General features: G+C 36.5%; 1 long non-coding RNA gene across 1 annotated transcript in view; it reads right to left on the bottom strand.

Moving 5' to 3' along the window:
- Window positions 1-530: 530 nt before the first annotated feature.
- The window catches only part of LOC119717734 (uncharacterized), an 89,697-nt gene continuing 71,051 nt past the window's right edge, over window positions 531-19,176 (bottom strand). The window contains exons 4-5 of the long non-coding RNA XR_011811350.1: window positions 4,291-4,394; window positions 531-3,297 (exon numbers count right to left, since the gene is read on the bottom strand). This is a non-coding gene — a long non-coding RNA (uncharacterized lncRNA). The remainder of the gene's footprint in view (window positions 3,298-4,290; window positions 4,395-19,176) is intronic.

The raw sequence follows: 19,176 nt of genomic DNA, 5'->3' as shown, positions 1-19,176 counted from the left end.
CATGACAGTAAAGGTCATATCATGAATGCAGTTTCATATTGGGGACTTACTATCTAGGTAGTAATGTCCTCCTTACTCATTTGGTTCATTCTGTCATTTTGGTTTTCCTGAATCAAATGTGTGGTTGGATATTTTCTAGTCAGTGTTACTTTCTACAGAAAAAAAAAAAAAAAAAAAAAAAAAAAAGATATTCTACAGTCAGTGTTACTTGCTGTAGCAAACATTTATGAAAGTCTGAAACTTGATACACAAATATTTGAACATTTTCCTACATCCGTATGGTGAATCACATATATAAATATATTCTGCAGTCTTAGCAAGTAAGAATCCATTTCAGTAATTCTCCGTTTTAGAAAAACTCAGTCATTCTCTAATCAACTTTCTCTTTTAGTTTCCATCCATACGAACATTACAAAATTCAGTAAATAAAGAGTTCAGGACTATATCTAGAAAAATAGTTTCCAAAATCATTTTGAAACATTTCTAATCAAAACCAAGTGAGAATCATAATCAATTTGTCTTATGGAAATTTTCATTAAACTAATTTTTATTTGTAAAATACATTCTTGTTTGCTTCCCTTTTGAAAATGTTTGAAATGAGATGCTTAAGGGCAATCAATAATTTAAGCCACAAAAATGGTTCCACTCATCACTTTGCAAGGAATAAGGTTATTATTAATATTTTTTTTTCTCAAGTGAAAGTTGTTAAAAGTGATAGGCCCGTACTGAATTCAGCCAAGAGATGTTTCTGTTTGACGGTATCTGTACTGTCACAGGAAAGGAATCACATTTCAAATGTTTAGGGATCAAAGGGAGTGAATGCAGTCATGTACGCTCTATATTGGATTGTTATGGCTTATTTTATTTATGTAAATAGTGGTAAAGGAATCAAATCACTGACATTGAAATACCTTATTCAAAAGGCTATCTTGTGGAAATAACATCAGATTATAGGGATGGCAAAGGATAAAACTCTATACCTGCTAGTGTAGTGCTTAGTAGCAGTGAAGGAAGGAAACAAGTAATAATCTAGGCTGAAAAGAAATGCTACAAAGATAGAAGTCATCAGTCTGAAGAAATGCACCTCTCAATTATAATGATCAAGTATGATTTGCGCTGGGAGAGTACAGAGGTATAATATGATCCCCTTGTCAAAATAATCATTGTCTACTGTGGCCATTGCTCTTTCACAGTTCTTTAATGACAACGTGAAGAGATCCAGCCTCTAATTTAGACCTGTAGTACTTGTAGAAATGACAGCAAAAGACAGTAGATCTGATTAAAGAGATTGGCAGCTGAAGCCCAAGGATACTTTAAGTATTAGTCTACTTCAACTTACCAGTAACAAGATGCTCAATGGTGCCATCTCCTTTTGCAACCAGCATGTAATTTCTGTTATGTGCTTCCAGCAGTTTCACAGCAAAGCAGATGGAGTTATCATAAGCAGGTTAAAAAATACGGAGTTCAGAATTGTCTTATTTAATGCTAAATTCAAACCTGTGCAAGAGAAGATGTTTTCTCCATACCCTTGGCAGCAATTTATTCTCAGAAGTCAGTTTTTAGGTCTCTGGGAACACTGGGAACTGCAGGTAACCTGCGAGCAGATGATCTCCCTGCTGAGTGATGGGACAGACAATGCCAGCGAAGCCCCAATCTCGGGGTCATCTCAGCATTCAGGTTTAATTTTCTTTTGATTGTCTGTTTGCTGTAGCATGGTTCAACAGTATGGATATGCACCCCTAAGTATAGCAACCATCAGTGCTGTCTTCTCTACAGAGATAAAAGTAATTAATTCCAGTCTAATTGTGCTGTTATAACATGGCAATAGTACAATTTGGGTTTGCATTGATGTCAGATTTATTTTTTCACCAAATAGCTACCTCTTTCCTAGGTGTAGTCAATATTTTCACTTAGCCCATGGCTTCCCAGGTGCCTTCTTTAATATCCTCTGCTTTTTGGGTTAGGGTCTGGAAGATTTTTGGTGATGGCTAATTCATTACTTATCAGATAACTTCATTACTGTATCAGATAACTGTGCATGGACTGACAGTCTTTAAAAGAACATGTGGGAGTGGGTAAGCAGGTCTCAGCTTGGTGCCCCAGCTGTACCACAAACAGATTTCCAACAGCTTGCTCTTTTCATCTCTAAATCACAAATTATCCATTAGCATCTGTGGGGTCCTTTTGCCAGTTAAAGGTCTCCAGATTCCGTGTTTTTGCCAGTGAATGTGTTCCAGGACTGGATGTCCTCAGAGGGTTTGTTTTTCATCAAGGTAAACTTTCTGACAATTTGGGTCTTGACCAGATGAGACAGGATATCTATTTTCCTATTCATTGGTTTTGGCCTGTGATATAATGAATAGCTGGCGGGGACAGGGCAAACAACTTCATCTGTGATAGGATTCCTCTACTTCTTTTTCCCATCTACAGGAAGAGCATCAAAAAAATGTCCTGAAATGTGTGTAGGATGGAGCTGGGGCAGTATTTCAGCATTAGAACTGTCAGTGCCACCTGGGCATTGTAGACACTGTGCAGCAGCACCAGGTAGGAGGTAGCAAGACACCGTCAAACAGATTTGGCTCCGATTCTGACCCCTCTTGATAGTGCTGTAATCTGCTGAGGAGTTTTCCTCTGGAACCTAAGCACCAATTTGTTTTAAAATCTATCACTGTCACCAAGAAATTGCAAAGCGGCAGCAGCCCCATTACTGCCTGACCCCGTCGTATTTTGTTCCTGCTGCTGGTGGAGGCAGATGGCCGACCCACAAAACTCTTGGCAGCTGGCAAACAACAGCTTCATGTTCACAAATGCTTTCTTAAAATCCCTATAATATTTTCTAGCCTTTATGTTTAGTTTTATAAAATGACTTAGCATACTTATGGAGAATGAACAGGCAGTGGATTGGGCCGTCATTGGCCTTCACACTAGAAAAAAACTGTAGTAAGTTCTCAAACCTGTCCTCTACCTGACAAAAGACAGAAGAAATAGAACAACAGGTTCTTCAGATTTCTCAGAATAATTTTCAGATATTTCAGGTAAGGAACTGTATCCTTGGATACATATGCACTGCTTTTAACTCTTAAAGAATCTTTCACTTCCAAATACCGAAGCACTACACCTTCCGAGGGATGACAGACATTATTTTGAGTGCCATTTGCACTGTGTTGCTTCATTTACATTGGTATCCAAACATCTCCACAGGCTTCAGGTCTGTTTGAAGGCTCGCTATGAATGGAAAGGCAGGCATACCCATGGGTGCTTCCAGGTGCCTTCAGGAACTGAGAACCAAGGACAGGTCTGTAGAAATCCCACAGAAAAAAAATGTTGGTTTTGAGGTTTACTTGTCATAATCAAAACCAAGTACAGTAATTGTTTTCATCAATAATAAATCCTTTCTCTCTAGAGATTTCCAGACTAGTTTTTGCAGACTCAAATGTTTGATAGTTCAAATAATCTCTTGATAAACAGGGAGGCGGTTTCCAGAAGAGATGGTCAGGCTGGCTCTGCTCTACTGAAGTCAATGAGAGCATCCACTACTGACTTTCAAGACATTCCTGCCAGGCCAAAAACATGCTTTTAAAACCTCTTTCTCACTTTTCAGTTCCCTGTCAGCATCCTAGCTGCCTATTTCACGTTCCTGACATTTACTAATATCTCAATAAAAGTAGCCTCAAAAAATAATTGAAATTGTATTTGGGAGCTTTACATACAAATAAAAGGCAACTAATATTTATTACTATATAGTGAAGTATGTGCATTTCAATGGCTTGAGAACCAGCTGAAGATCTCTGATTTGTTATAGGGCTTGCTTACGAGAAAATCTAATTTTATTTCAGCTTTATCAATTACCTAATCCCCTTCACATTCAAAACAGTAATTTAACTGAAATGTTCTAGATTAACTTCATAAAAAGCTTCTGAATAAGTGCATCTTTCCTGCACTTGAAGTATTTTTATTGCCCACTGTAATGCAGCTTCAAGTATTTAACCACTTCAGGAGTAACTTTTGACAGTCAGCCACACCGGTACATTTATTAACATTAATATTTCAATAAAACTGGATACACTAATATCGCCCTTATTGAGAACAATATGGCCAAGAATAATAACATCTTTATTCCTTGCGTGTGGCTTGGGAGTGTATATATAACACTGCTTTCTTCTCTGATCTTTTTTGAAAGCCAAGCTTGCAAAATCAAATTTTTTCATAACATGGTAAAAAATATTATAACATTAATCTCACTGAAAATAATTCAATAGGAGCAATTGATTATTTCTGCTGGTATTATACCTTGCAATACCAATCTGTGGTTCAGTAGAGAGTTATATTTTTGGAGAGTAACACAGCAGACATCCACCTCATTCCAGCTATAGGTATTTACCTGTATCACAAACCTGGTGAAGAAAAAAAAATAAATAAATTAAAAAAATGATGGCTTTTTTTAGATTTCAAAGCAATAACTGCAAAATGAATTTCACAGCCTAAAATATTCTTCCTTTATGTCAATGCTATGGATATTTTATCCTAAAATAAAGGAGATCTATATAAAACTGCAGAATGACAATCATATTCAAAAACTTTGTACATGCCTATCCATCCATCCGTCCATCATCCATTAACTCATTTTCTTCTCTACTGTACATCTGTTATAACTGGCTGAAAGATATAAAACTCCCAGCCACTGCCAAGTATTTCAGGAAGGGTGGTCAGCACATCTGAAATACATTTACCATCTGGTAAATTGGTAAATGACTTTTTTCATGTTAAAAGTATAACAGAGGAAGTAATCCAGAATAATTCTATTCAATGCTTGAAATTAAGAAAAAGCTATGAAAATTATTTTTTGCCACAGGCATTGAAATATAAGCATCAACTTGGGAACAAAGCACTAGTGTGAACCTTTTTATGGGGCATTTTATAGTTTACACTGAGGGCTGATCCTGATAAGCACGGCTTTGGTGATTCATGTATACCTGCAAGGTGTAAAACAGTGAGCACAGAAAAATGATAATGAGAGCAAATGTTTTATGGTCGATCTCCTGCCAGATGCCCAAGGCTGGTATTAGAAGTGAAATGTAGCACTAGAGTTGTCTTCGAGCTCCCAGACACATCACCTACTCTTTGTTCCTCCCCAAATCTGTTGTTACTCTGCCCACCACTGCATAACCACAAAAAGAAAAAAAAAAATCCAATGTCTTGCAATGACATTCTCACTTGTTTTAAGCAAGGAAATTTCTTGTGTCTGGTGGCCTCCAGTGCCCCACCTTCAGCACCCAGAGCCTGAGAGCTGGTCTGTCTGGGAAACTGGTTCAGCTCCTTGTACTCAGTGTCCCTTCATGACCTTCTGCATTTGTGCACCTAGCTACATAACACATAAAGGAGCCCAAGTCTTTCTCATCCTTATAATGCTGTACTGCATTTCTCATTTTGAAAGATTTTCCCTTAAATCCAGGGTTTACAGGATTTTGTAAATTAGCAGGAGCACATACCCTTTTGGTATGTTTTTCTGAAACTGAATTTTTAAATAATCTTTTTTCATATGTCAAAAAGATTCCAGAAGAGCCTAACTTAATGCAAAAGATTTCTAATTAATGTGCAGTGGGTTAACTTAAAGTAATTCCAGGTCTAATAGTGCCTATGAGCACTATTGAGGCATTATGGTGGGTTATTTTTTGTCTTTTTTTTTGTTGCTGCTGTTTTCAGGAGAAAATTGAAATAATAACTTCCCTATAAAACCTTCGTATCTACAACTTCCCACCTCATTTGGTTAAAACCCAGTAGTTTTATGACCTGTCTGCATCTCTCCTGAAGTGGGACTAGTAAAAGGAAGTGATACAACTTGCCCACTGTTTCAGCATTAAAAACTATTATCTTTGCTACTACCATCTACAGTCAGCACCCGCTTTTAAGAGACACAAGAGCATATTAATCAAGAGCAAACATGAATCTCTTCTGCCTAAGGGTTCTGTGTAAAAGGGTAAATAATCAAAAGGAATGCTACAGCTGATTTATATTTCTTTATGATGATCAAAGACAAATGGACTCCGATTCAGCAAGGAATATAAATGCTGTTTGAAAACTTACTTTTTTTTCTGCTGAAGATAAAATTGAAAAGCCTTCTCCACTGAGCTATATCTAGTTTAAAATCCATTAGCTAATACTGCATGCCCTAAGGTTAAAAAAGGAGTAAAACTCCAATGGTGAACAAGACATTTCAGATAGGTTTTTACACATCTCCCAAGTTTTATGCATCCTTTTCATTCCCTAGCTGGAGATAAATAGATTTGGAGATATCTGACTTGTTTAAATAGTTCCTGGTGTTGCAAAGTACCTCATACATAATCACCTAATGAAGTACATTTCTCTTAAAAATTTAGCAACTCTCCCTCCTCCCCAAATAACTAAATAAATAAAATGGCCCACTTCCTGGAATTACTTTGTTTCCTTTTGGGTGGTAGGGAAAAGGCAGGAGCCCAGTGCCCTCAGAGGGGTCTGAGCTGAGCCCCCAGTGCAGTGGGACCAGTGGGCAGGGCGAGCAGGTTGGCCTCAGGCACCGTGCTGCGGCACACACGGGCTGCTCACTGCGGCAGGCGTTTGGCCCAGACACCAGAAAGCAAACCATCAGCCAGGAGAGCTGCAGAAAAGCCAAAATCTCTTTTTTAGAACTCAGTGATTTTTATGGTTTTTAGATTTTGGGGGTGGGAAAAGGATGCTACTAACACTGATGGTTAGAGGAAAATAAAACTGGTGGAATGGAAAGGTACATACTCCTCCAGTGCTGGATGTTAAATAGTTTTAAAACTTTTATTACCAGCAAAGCAAAGCCAAAATATTCCACAAAAACTTCTGCAAAGCATCTATTTCAAGAAGTAAAACAGTATGCCAAAGCTTGCTGTCACTATTTTACATTAGTAGGCCATGTACTGTTAAATTTATTTCTGCTTCTTGTATTTTCTGCTCTGTTTAACCTCAAGCATCCAGAACCCAAAATTTTGTAACTTTTTTTCCTAAGATCTCAAACTCCTCTCTTCCTTGCAAGTGCTACATCCTGCAGTACCCTGCAGCATCTTTCAGGGCGATGTTCTGCTCTAAAATCTTTTTCCTGATTTTGAATAACATTATTTTAAATAATGCAAAACCATTTGAAGCTGGATAGAAATCATTGGAAGAATTTATTAGATTTTAGGCCCTTTAGTGAAGGGATTGCTCTTCTCTGATTTTGTATTGCCCCTAATAAAAGGAGAATTTTGACATTAAAATAAATAAATAAATAAACAAGGACTGAGTTAAAGTTAACCAGTCTAGCTGAAATGTGATTTAAATCATGGCGGTACTCAGCTAAAGAATGGAAGACAATTCTGGGTGGAGTTTTTTTGTTTGTTTGTTGTTTGTTTGTTTGTTTGTCGTTTTGTAAGTAATAGTCATACATTCTTTTGGGAGAATGGAAAACTAGTATAATTCCAGAAAACGAGCATAATCTTTCCTTGATTTCCAAGTGGACACAGACAGAAAAGTTACTAAAAATGCATGGATGTTCACATAAAGTCAGTGGAAAGCAACAGACTTATGATGGTGATCGAGAAAAATAAAGCTGTATATCCTGTGTAAATAAATACATACATAAATAAACAAAAATACAGAATGGGAGACATGATGAGCCATGAAGCTGGGGAGTCATTTGCAAAGAAAGCTAAATTAGTTATCTGGTGACCAAAATCCCACTATGTTCACTGGTCAAGGAATCATTTTGAAAAAGACACCTTCAAAAATAGGGCTTCATATTCTAAGACATTTTTTCGAGTCATAAAGCATTCCTGGCCATAAAGCTCTGTTGCCTATCCATCCTTTCTGAAGATGGTGTCATTTTCCGGGGGTACAGTGTTGCCCTAATTCTGCTCCCATTAAAATCAACAGCTGATTGATTTGGAATGTGAGGAGACCAAAGTAAATATTGGATGCTCCAGAAAAATCTAATTCGTAATGTGTATAGGAGTTTTCAAGAAGATATCAGTGGATCAGAGACTTTGCTATAAAACGTGAAAGCAAACCGTTACTCAAGTGAAAGTTATGTGCACAAATGTATTCCATGTTTAAAATTCCTGCATGCCCAGGAAAGTATGGAAGCTGTCTGGGTTGGAATACCACAGTTTTCAGCTCTAGTGCTCAGCTGCCAATTTAACTGTGCATATTTAATCAAGTGCACAATTGTTTAAAGTGCTTCATTTAAATTCTTCAATTAATTAAAAAAATCATAAAAAACTCTTGTAGAATTATTCTGCCTTTGCCAAGAATAATTAAAACAATTTAGCAGAAAGAACCTACTAATTTTCCATACTCAGCATTCTTAATTCACCATTAAGCTGTATATTCCTATATGAAGCCAACTACTTGATTTTATTTTTCAATGGATGAAATCTAGAACACTTATTCACTGCATCTCTGATCTTTCTTTCTTTCTTTTTTTTTTTTTTTTTTTTCTCTTGCTTAATTTTAATGGAATTGCATTTCTTTGCATCTTCAGTAGAACCCTGACAAATTAAAGACCTCATTTTGCTCAATAAGTATTTTTTAACAGATCGGTTTCTCCTTTGGATGTTAATTAATTCATCTTTTCTCTTTCATTTTTGCTTCTCCATGAACAATGAAAATGGGACTAGTGCTGGATATGGAAAAGTATATTAATCAATGTTTAAGGCAAAACCTTAGCAGATACAAATATACAGCAGGTATTTCAAATTGCTGCCTCACTTAAAAAAAAAAAAAAAAAAAGTGAGATGTAACCTAATTTTCAGTGAGAACTCTGAAATGCAGATCCATATCATTCTGGGATAGACTAAGGGGCAAGGATATGTGTTTTCTCTGGTGTTCTGGTAATCCCTTCAAGGAGCAATACCTGCAGAAATTATGACCAATACACAAGGGGAGAGCACCTTTCCCGTAGAGAGGAGCAATTTCACCTTGCTTTCAGTCTGTGCCTTCTCAAGTGATTCCTGATGTGTTTGCAACTATATCTTTAAATAATACATGAACTTCCTGAAATCAATGTGAAGATGCCTATTGATTGCAAGGGTCTTATGTCTAATCTGCATCCTACTTTCTTTCAAATTAATTTCCAAAACTGTCTTCATTGACAAGAATTCTGTAACTAATACATGAAATCAAATATTGTAAAACAATAAGCATTTCAAACACATTGTAAAAGCACATAGGACCTTTTAAGTGTAAAAAATAAATCTTGTTGCTTATAGACAACTATTTATTGGATGCCTGGGATTTTATCTTCTTTACATTTCCGACGTATTATATTTATTTTAAGTCCTACATCTTAGCCTTAGCAGATGTTATCAGTCCAATCTTTCAGTGATTTACAAACAGTGCCATGGGGTCACTTAGCAAAATGGTAAGGAAAAGAAAAATCTTTTTTTTTTTTTTTTTTTTTTCCTCTGGTGCAGCTCTTTAAAATAAAAAACGAAAAAGAAAAAAATAAAAGACAGTTTTTCTTCAGTTTTCCTTTTTTATTGCCCAGCTCTTTCTGATGAGAGTGGACTTTTCTGCCTACAAACTTTTCAGTTTCCTTGAGGTAACTTGGCATCACATATCAGAGCTGGGAGATGGAAAAAAGAAAATGAGTTCAAGGGCATCATTTAAGAAAATGTCATGCAATCAAGAATCATCTAGTGCATCTCCCTTCCCTAAGGTCTGGCCAGCTAAATAGCCCTGCTTGTTTATCAAGCTTTTTCATACAATACTGAAGACCCTACAGCCTCTTCCTCCTTCAAATGAATTCTATAATGCCTGAGCAGAATCACCTTCTCTACGATTTAGGCCCACTGATTGATTGTTTTTTGTCCTACTCTCTATGGACACAGCAAACAGGATTTTTCCTTCTTAATTTCAACAGCATTAAAAAAGTAGTAATTCAGCATGGCTGTGCATTTTTTTATAAATATTTTTGCCCTCTTTATAATGGTATTGTATGTGATGAACATGGAAAGTCAGTGTTAGTCATGGTTTACACTTAATTTTTTAAATGTCCAAATCACAGCACCATATAAACATATGAAAATCTAATGGATACCATATAAACATATGAAAATCTAATGGATATGGAAGACAAAAAGATAAAAAGACAAAAATGGATATGGAAGACAGTATTGCTGCATTAAACTATGTCAAACGTCCTCCATATTCTGTACTACTTGGGAAGCATTGAAAAGAGGTTTTCTGTGCCTGTTACTTAAGACTATCTTTGTTTCAAACCCTAGATTAGGAATTAATTAATTTAGAAAAAACAAACAAACAAACAAACAAAACAAAACAAACAAAAAAAAAACCTTTCAACTTCAATCCTGTATATTTCATCTCACATTGATAAGGTCCTAATTTTAAGGAGCTTTAAGTTAATTATTTATTTTTAGTTCTAACACCCATCCTAAAGGTTAAACAAACAAATAACCTTGACCTAATCATCCCATACTAGTCTTCAGATCTGAAACAAGGATGTAAATGTGCTGCACACTCAGCAAAAGGGAGATGCCATATAGCTTCTTCTACAGAGGCTGTCTAAAAGTGTCAACCACAATGAAGTTATCTAACCCAGATTTTATGCTGGTTTGTTACGAGTGAGAAATGCCTCCAGAGACTGATCCACCACTGCCAGCAAAGAGATGACACACCGTTCACTAAAAAAGAATTACCATTGTGCTTTGTAAAATATAATGATCCCGCAGCCTATTTCCTCTTGTTGCAGTCAAACTTTAGCCCTTGTCAAAATACCCTGAGGGTTAATGCTTTAATTTATTCACTCTTAAGGTATAACTGACTCGTCCCTTCCATCTCATATTCCTCCCTGCCTCAGTATATTTTAAGATGACATGAAATTTCTCATGCTGTTTATTTTTTATTTATGTATTTTTTTGTAATATCATTTATTGCATGTTTGTGAGGAACAGCCACCTGCTCCCACTGGGGAACAGGCTGATGCATGGATGACAGATCCTAACAAAACTCTTGCAGAAGATAAAAGTAGCAGTAGTTTCCAATCTATTGCCTGCTACTTGGTGCTCATATTAAGATGCTCTACCCTGTGACTCTATGACGGGGACTCAGAAATTCAGATAGGAAATGTAATCTTTTAGCATACAAAACATTAAGTTATTAAACAGAAAAATTCTGCTTACGAATATTTACAAGTTGGGAGAGGTGAGCTTGTGGTTAACATACTGAGACCAGGAGATTGGGATTTTGTTCTCCATGACACAGACTTGTAATATAGTTTTAAGTAAATCGTTTATCTTGCTATGCATAAATTTCACACCTGAAGCACAGGTTATAGTAGCAATATAAAGTTGAAAAAAACTCTCTGTCCCTCCCTGCCCCAGTTCCTGAACATTTTAAAAATGCTCTCTTTTACTATATGTTCATATAACCCACTAGCTGCTGTTACCAGCAACTTGCAGATTTTTTTCAAGATAGCTGTTTTCAAACAAAAAGTAGCAAGGTGGAGGTCTGTTCTCATTAACACCGTTATATGCTAAGAATGAGTAGAGTCAAATAATGTTTAAAATGACCAAAATGAGGGGAAGGCGGTCGAATATATTTGCATGAATTTAAGGTTATTAGCGTAGGTGTCTCAGGAGACTGAAAGGTCACCTGGAGGCTGAAGCATGTGGAGGATTTTCGGAGCAGGGCAGTGCTTTGCTCTCGCAGTGTTTTAAATGCTGAAAGCAAGGGGGTTGCAGTTTGGACATGATTTTCTGTAGTCTACACAACAACAGAAATGATATACCAGAATAGCATTTTTTTTCCCCATCAGCATCTTCAGAAGCTGAACAGTAATATGTCTGCTGTGATTCCTCTTCAAGCCAACCAATACACGGTGCTGCCGTGTTCCTAGCCAGGTTGCTGGAGCACACTGCTCTCAGCTGTGAGCAGGCCGCTTTCAGAAGAGTGGCTTTGGATTAATTCGTTGGCTCCAGAGGTCTATCATACAGGTGACACAGCAATGTGGCCAAAGCTGACTGAAGCTCTGGTACAGCAGGGAAACATTTGCAAGGGCAGTCTGGGAGGAGGGAGAGGCAGCAGCCGGGTGCCGTCCCACAGCCCCGCAGCGCCCTGGCACCCACCCGAGCCTTGTCAAAACAACAGTGTCCAGCCGGGCGCAAGCAGGATAAAAATAGAGGGAGAAGGGGGAATGCAAAACATTTTGCCGTCACAGCCCATGAAGAAATTGCCTGTGTGTATTCACACAAGGGTGTTTCTCTGTTTCTTTCACTGCATTTTTATTTACTCATGTTCTGCATGCTGGCCATATCAGAGGAACTGCAAGCACCCATGGTTCCAGGCTATCGCAGCTCAAATTTGGGAGAATACAAGGTGTTGGCTCAATATGGGCTCCCCCAGATGCAGCCCTGCTTGGCAGATTTTCTCCAAGACCATAATCTGGATATGCTCGAGGGCTTTAACAGAAGAGATCCACCCTGGGAAGCGTTGCAGGGGGAGGATTTCATCACAGAGCCTTCAAACTGATGCTGCTTTTGTGCTGGAAGAGGGAGATGCATATCTGCGCACAGACATACCGCAGGCTGTGCAGAGAGATGTAATCATTATTCTTAACAGGAGAACTGGTAATATATCTAGCAAACCTCTTGTGTCTGTGGTTCAGTTTTACTATCAACGAGGTGTATTTTTGTTAACTGTACATGTTAACTTCCCAAAATAATTAAATTCTTTTTTTTTTTTTTTCATTTGAAAATGGGCTTCTAATATTTGCAAATTCTTAAACATTTATGGATAAACTTATGAATCTGCAAGCACTTGCAGATTTCCCATGAGAGCTTGAATCCCTATATTAAACATCATCTGGTAACTGCAAGTATCAAAATTATTCCTACTCTGCTGAATCAGCCTAAGCTTGTCATTGCATCCAAGAGAAGTGGAAAATTAAAGTGAATTTCATTGCTTCACAGTTTTCTACATGAAGAAGCATGTAGAAATGAACAGCACATGCAAAATTAAAAAAAAAAATAATTAGATTATTATGTTCTCTGGAAATGGTTTCTTGTGTCATCTTCCTCACTAACCACTATTATTTATTTATTTTTTATTTATTTTTCAAAATACTTTGGAATGAAAAGAAAACAAAACGCTTTCTTAGGTTGCGATGGCACTTCTGGACTTCAGTTGCATGTTTTTAATACCAAGAAAAAATGTTACATTCAGTGAGGATGTGGAGGCAGTGATGGCAAATCCAGTGCCACAGAAAAAAAAAAAAAAAAAAAAAAAGCTTAATCCTTGCAGGTAAGGAGAGATCTAGCAAAGAAACTCTCAACTTACCTGAATTTTTCTTAGATGAGTTAGAGCTTTTGGTAATGCACCGTTTTCTAAATGGGATCATGAGAAGCAGTGAGAGGACAGACAAAATGTGAAAGATGGGGAAGCTCCTTTTCATACTACCTTGTAATTATAGATGATTCCCTTCTTTCCAGCTGGTAAAATGCCTTAAGATCTTATGTGAGTGAAAGGAAAGATATTAATGCAAATTTAATTCTTTCATCCAAAAATACTTGCATCTAGAAGTGCTTTTGGGGAATCACAAAGCTTGAAAGAGTCAAAATATCAAATATTCAATTATTTGTGCTTCTGACATTTTGTATATATGTTAATATTTTATTCCTCATACCGTTTTCTCTCCTCCTCTTATCTCTTTTTTCCAGTCTCTCAGATGAATGTGGATGAAATAAAATGCATTTTAAAGTGCTGTTGTGAAGTTTTCACAATATGTTCTTCCTCTGACAGTCTCTTGGGAGGCTTTTTCTTGGTGTGTTCATCAGTAGGGACAGGAAAGGAAAAAAACATCTTTCAGTGTTATTTTGTAGCTTCTTTTCCTCTCCCTGATCCCTGGAGCCGGTCTGTGTTTTGCTTTCTCCCTTGCTTTTCTTTCTCACTTGGCCTGACTCTCCTACCATTTATGATGGTTTTACAACAGTGCCAGCAGGCTGATTTTGGTGTGCTTACTTTGATTTCAGGGTACTTACCTCATATAAATGGGTGTGGAAAAAGCTCTACACTTCAAATAAGGGCTTAATTAAATTTCAATAGATTATTTATGAAAGTCCATATTTTTCTGTTGTAGAAAAGATATTAGTCTCTTGTGCTGCTTTCAGGAAAAAAAAAAAAAAGAGAGAGAGAGAAAAAAAAGAAAAAAGGTCTTCACTACTCATTTTTATCCTTTATTGCCCAGATATTTCTATCAAAAATGAGCTTTGAGGAAGACGTTGCTCATTCCCTCTTTTCTCATTTTGCTTCATATAACAAATTCTGATTTTTCTGTGCTGAGCCCAGGTCTCATCCCAAATACACCCTGAAGGACTGAAGTATAGAGGGCTCCCCCAGAGCAGACCCCTTCCCCACAGCATTTCCAAAAAGGAATCTACAAGGAATATTTCTAAAAAGCAAAACAGCGCTGAAGCACTTGGATGCCTAGGGTAATCCATTCAGGACTAGCTCCTGCTAGGTATGAATTGTGATATAGGTTCTCCAAGAAAATGCTCTTATTAACTTTGACTCAATAATATGCTCTTAGAGTCCTGATAGCGTGTGAGGTTTACAAAGAGGTTTGGTGTGGTTCAGCACCAAAAGCAGTCAAAGCTTTTGAAGAAAGTTTTTGAAAATTTATTGCCTTAATGTAAGCTACACTGAGGCATCTCATTTAATGGTCTTAAGTACAAAAGAGGACATTGGTTACTCAGCATGGCATCAAATTAGACCTTTTATGAAGACGTTTGAATGAAGACACAAAGTTTTGACTTAATGAATCATTCTTGCATACCCCTGGTCTCCTTGCTCCTGGGGATGGTTTGGTTCCATCAGTTTGAAGACAGAACTCTCAGCTGCCAAGACTTAACAGTGAGAGAGATTGGGAGGAAGTTTGATTCCTGCCTTGCTTTTATTTAGGCAAGAAAAAACATTTTTCAAGTATCATGAGGAAAAATAAAATAAAATAAAATAAAAAAAAAGGACAGGAAAGTGACAACATTAACTTTTAGAAGGCCAATTCATCTTGCTTCATAACTTCTCTCTGCTCTTCTCTTTAGTGCAGGCACACAGAGACTGTATTTTTACCCATCTGGTTGATAGCTCTTTCCTTTAAATTGGGTTCTTTTTTGCTTGTCTTGTCTGGAAGTTTAGAAGAGCAGACTACATTCACTTCAAAACACCATTTAAATATGCAAGAGTTTTATCAGCAGAAAGCCTTCATTATTGGAAACACATGAATATGAGCTACTAAAGAAACTCAGAGAAAATGCAAGAGACAGAAGATGAGGATTACTGTTACACTGCCTATCAGTGATGCTTAAAGGATGGAGAGGTTAGAGGAAATTTAAATAATGTTCTGTCTTTGGCAGCATACATGCTGTGTAGGGATGGAGCAAAGGTATGCAACTTAAAAGCTCTACAAACTAGTGTAGAATTTAAAGCGCATTTTTTATTTAGTAGCTTATGGATGCTTCTTTCCACTTCATTTTATAGCCTGGCAAGGTAGACCATTCCTTACATCTTCTCTGCAATCTATTACGACCTTTTTTTTTTTTTTCTTTAACCCATACTAATATAATGCTACTTACTCCCCTTTTTGCCTTAGGGTTTTGGAGGTGTTTATCTTTTATTGTCCTTATTTTCTAACCAAAAAGTACAACCACTTCTTATATCAAGGTATGTGTTATGTTTGACACAGATGCAAACATACATGAATCAGTTTATAACATAGGAAAGACAAAAGTTGAGAATTAGGGCAAAGAAGGATAGGCAACAGGCAGAGACCTTCTGATTCCTCACTCTGTGAGAAGTAGGATCACTAACCTTAGACAATTCATTCAAACTCTACAACTCATTTTCCTTCTATGTAAAATAAGGCATGCAAAGGCAAAACATTTATGCCCACAAACTATAAAACCTCTATATATGATTATTATCAACATTATTCTGTTATTATTCTGTTGATTATTATCAACATTATTCTGACATTAACCTTACAAATATCAAATGATTTTTTTTTTCATAGCATAAAAAACTAGCATTGTTTCATCTTAAATAAGGCCTCTGTTATCTTCACTTTGCTAATATTTTTTCCCCACTTTGTATGATGTGGAGTCAAAAAAGAGAGCAATTAAATGACATAACATGCTTAACTTTGTACCCTGGGGTAATTTCATGAAAAGTAAGAAATTGAAAATTTGAATTGAAAAATTGAAGATTAAACATCAGGACAGCAGATAAAGTACCACAGAATAATCCCCAGGGGTATTTCACCACATGGGATTCTCAAACAGGTCTGGAAAATTGACTTTGGCATCTACTCTTGGAAAAAAAACATGACTAGCTCACACAGGATGGGCTGGAAAAACTTTATCATTTTGTTTCCCTGTTGTGTGTTGTATTGTTCTTAGAGACACAACCATGCAAGTTCTTTCTGTTTGCAGTTGAGGTATAAAAAAGCAACATATAAAATATATTTCTTTTATTGCAACCATTATTTCCAGTTCCCTTCACACCCTCTTACAGCCATTTTGAAGACCCTAAGACTTGAAAAAGCTCAAGGGCTGATTTAGAGCTAACAGAGAGTTGTGTGCAGAGAAATCCTACCTTGCCTTCTGACCAGGGAGAATATACTTCCTAACACTCTCACTAGAGATTGCTGACTTCCAGAATCACCAGTATCTGTCTTGAAAATATTTATTAAAAAAAAAAAAAAAAAAAAAAAAAAAAAGCTTTGTAACCACACATCTCCATCTTGGTTATATTAAATGATACAACAACAGCTGTTTCCTCCCAATTAGTTGCATCTAACTGAGCCCAGAATGGGATGTAGAGGCAGTCCTTTAAAATGAAGACTTCAAAACTAATGGAGTGAAATACTGCAAGGTGTGATTAATTCTTTGGCAAACATTTTTCTTTATTAGGGCTTTAATTAGATTACTTTCTGAATTCTCAGTTAATAAATATATTAATATTTGATATTTATCTACTGCCTGGTACCAATAGCTGGCACATTTAATAGAACTTCCCTAGAACCATATTTTATCTGTTTTTATTAGCTCTGTGCTTTCCCAAAGCTAGAGTGGGCTCAGATAGGCTTTTAGCTGATTTCAGCATTATACTGTATAGCAGTCATAACAGTACATATTAGTACACCAGGGTGCCAAGAAAATCAGAGCCCTATTATGCTAGATATGCTCTTACAAAGAAGTGTACAGCCCTATAGAGCTAATATCTAAATCGAAGCCAGACCAAAAAAAAAAAAAAAAAGAGTGAGAAAGAGAGAATGTATAAAAGTCCACACTTTGTAGAGTTAATGCAACAAAGTATGACAGCAGCAAAGACAGGAATCAAAATATGCATAGCAAGGCTTTGAGTTCATCTCAAAGTGTCCTGTGTCCTAGAACAATTCCCTGAGGAAGATTATAATAACATAACAGTTTACTCAAAGGTTGAATTCACAATGAATTTTCTAACATAATTTGATGGTGGAGAATTGCCTGGGTAAAAATAGAAACATACAGAAAAAATCCAGACAACCTGTGAGACATCAAGTGGACATTGCTGTCTCCACTCTCATGAGTCCATGGGTAGAAAAACGGACTCATTGCACTTGTTTCTTTTGTTTAAAAAATACAATTGTAAAACTCTTAAATCTTTAGAGGCTTCTAAGCTGAAAAGCTTCTGTCATTTATGCCTGAAAGCTGTAATAAAATAGTTAATTGACATCTGTCGCATCAGTTATATCAATAAAATATTTTTAAAAAAAGCTTATTCCACTGTCACATCACTTCTGAGGAACCCATGAGTTCACAGATGTGTTGGTGGAAAGTGTGTGCTTCTATTTGATTTACAGGCTTCCTATAGACTCAATACAACATTGAAAGACTCTGTTCCCTTACTTTCACAATATGTGTTTGTTTTTTTTTGTGAATGTGCCACATGCATCATATGCCTTGTAGCACTTGAATAATGTATTTAGAAGAACACTTACTACACTGGAACAGCCTGAGTTTGACATCTACACGGTAACTGTCGTAAAAGCTCACAAAGATATGATTAATTTACCTTTTTTTTTTGTTATTTTTAAGGCAAATATTTAAACTGTTAGGATTCCTGAACAAGATCATTTGCATCTGTTGCTCATGAACGGGCTGAAAAGGTTTGATTTTTCCCATCATTCCTGAGAATACCTGCTCAGAATTGTGTAGACACATATATCTGAACATCACAAATGTTCACAAATAGAGGAAAACAGGAAGACTGGAAGACCACATAAACTAAGAGTGTTTTATAAACTAACAATGGCCTATTCAGTTTTGTCTGGTGAAATTTTAACCTAAAAAAAGTTTCTCTGAACTTTCACTGTAGATTTTTTTTTGTGTGTTACAAACTTCAGAAGTAGCCATGCATTTTCCATTTTCAGCAGCTAATAAACTCCGAATTACTCTGATACTTACCTCTGCACATCATTAATGCTTCTGTTTTGAGAAATGTCTGTTTTGGATGGAAATTACTCTTCTCCTGCCTAGCACTCTCCTGGTCACCTGGATATTTTTCACAAACATTTCAATTTTTGTTTAATTCCCAGCTTGCATGTTGATGATCTGATTTAGATGCAAACTTTCAACACAACTTGTATAATTATATTTTGTTACTTACTAAGGAAATTGAAGAGATGTTAATTCATTAACAGCTATTGTTATAGTATTAATTCATTTAATGCCACCACATGTACCTGAACACATTTATTTTTATCCAAAAGAAGAGAATCTCAACGAGAATTTTCCTGTTAGAAGGAGGGAGGATATAAATACTTTCACAAGAAAACTTTTCACAAAAGTTTGCTGTGAGTTTGATCTAAAGCAATGTGCAGCAAACACAAAGAATAAGGAGGAATATTCTTAGCAAAATATAAACCAGGCTCTCCCTGTTGCCTTGCTTGGTGTCAGTGGAAGTATGCAAATACATCCCAGGCAAAGAAAGAGCTCATTATTTCTGAGAGAGAGAGAAGGAGAGGAATTTACTAATTTCAGGTCAAGACAAGCCTCTGACTGAGAATGCATGTAGGTTTTCCTAGGTCGTTTGATGGCCCTGTGGGCCATATTAAAGTGCCACTTTGTGAGAAATTGAAAAGTC

The sequence above is a fragment of the Anas platyrhynchos genome, chromosome 9, assembly GCF_047663525.1.
Source record: "Anas platyrhynchos isolate ZD024472 breed Pekin duck chromosome 9, IASCAAS_PekinDuck_T2T, whole genome shotgun sequence".
In the NCBI taxonomy this organism is placed as follows: Eukaryota; Metazoa; Chordata; class Aves; order Anseriformes; family Anatidae; genus Anas; species Anas platyrhynchos.
The sequence above is the reverse complement of the archived record's forward strand: the minus strand, read 5'-3'. Positions and strand labels throughout refer to the sequence as shown.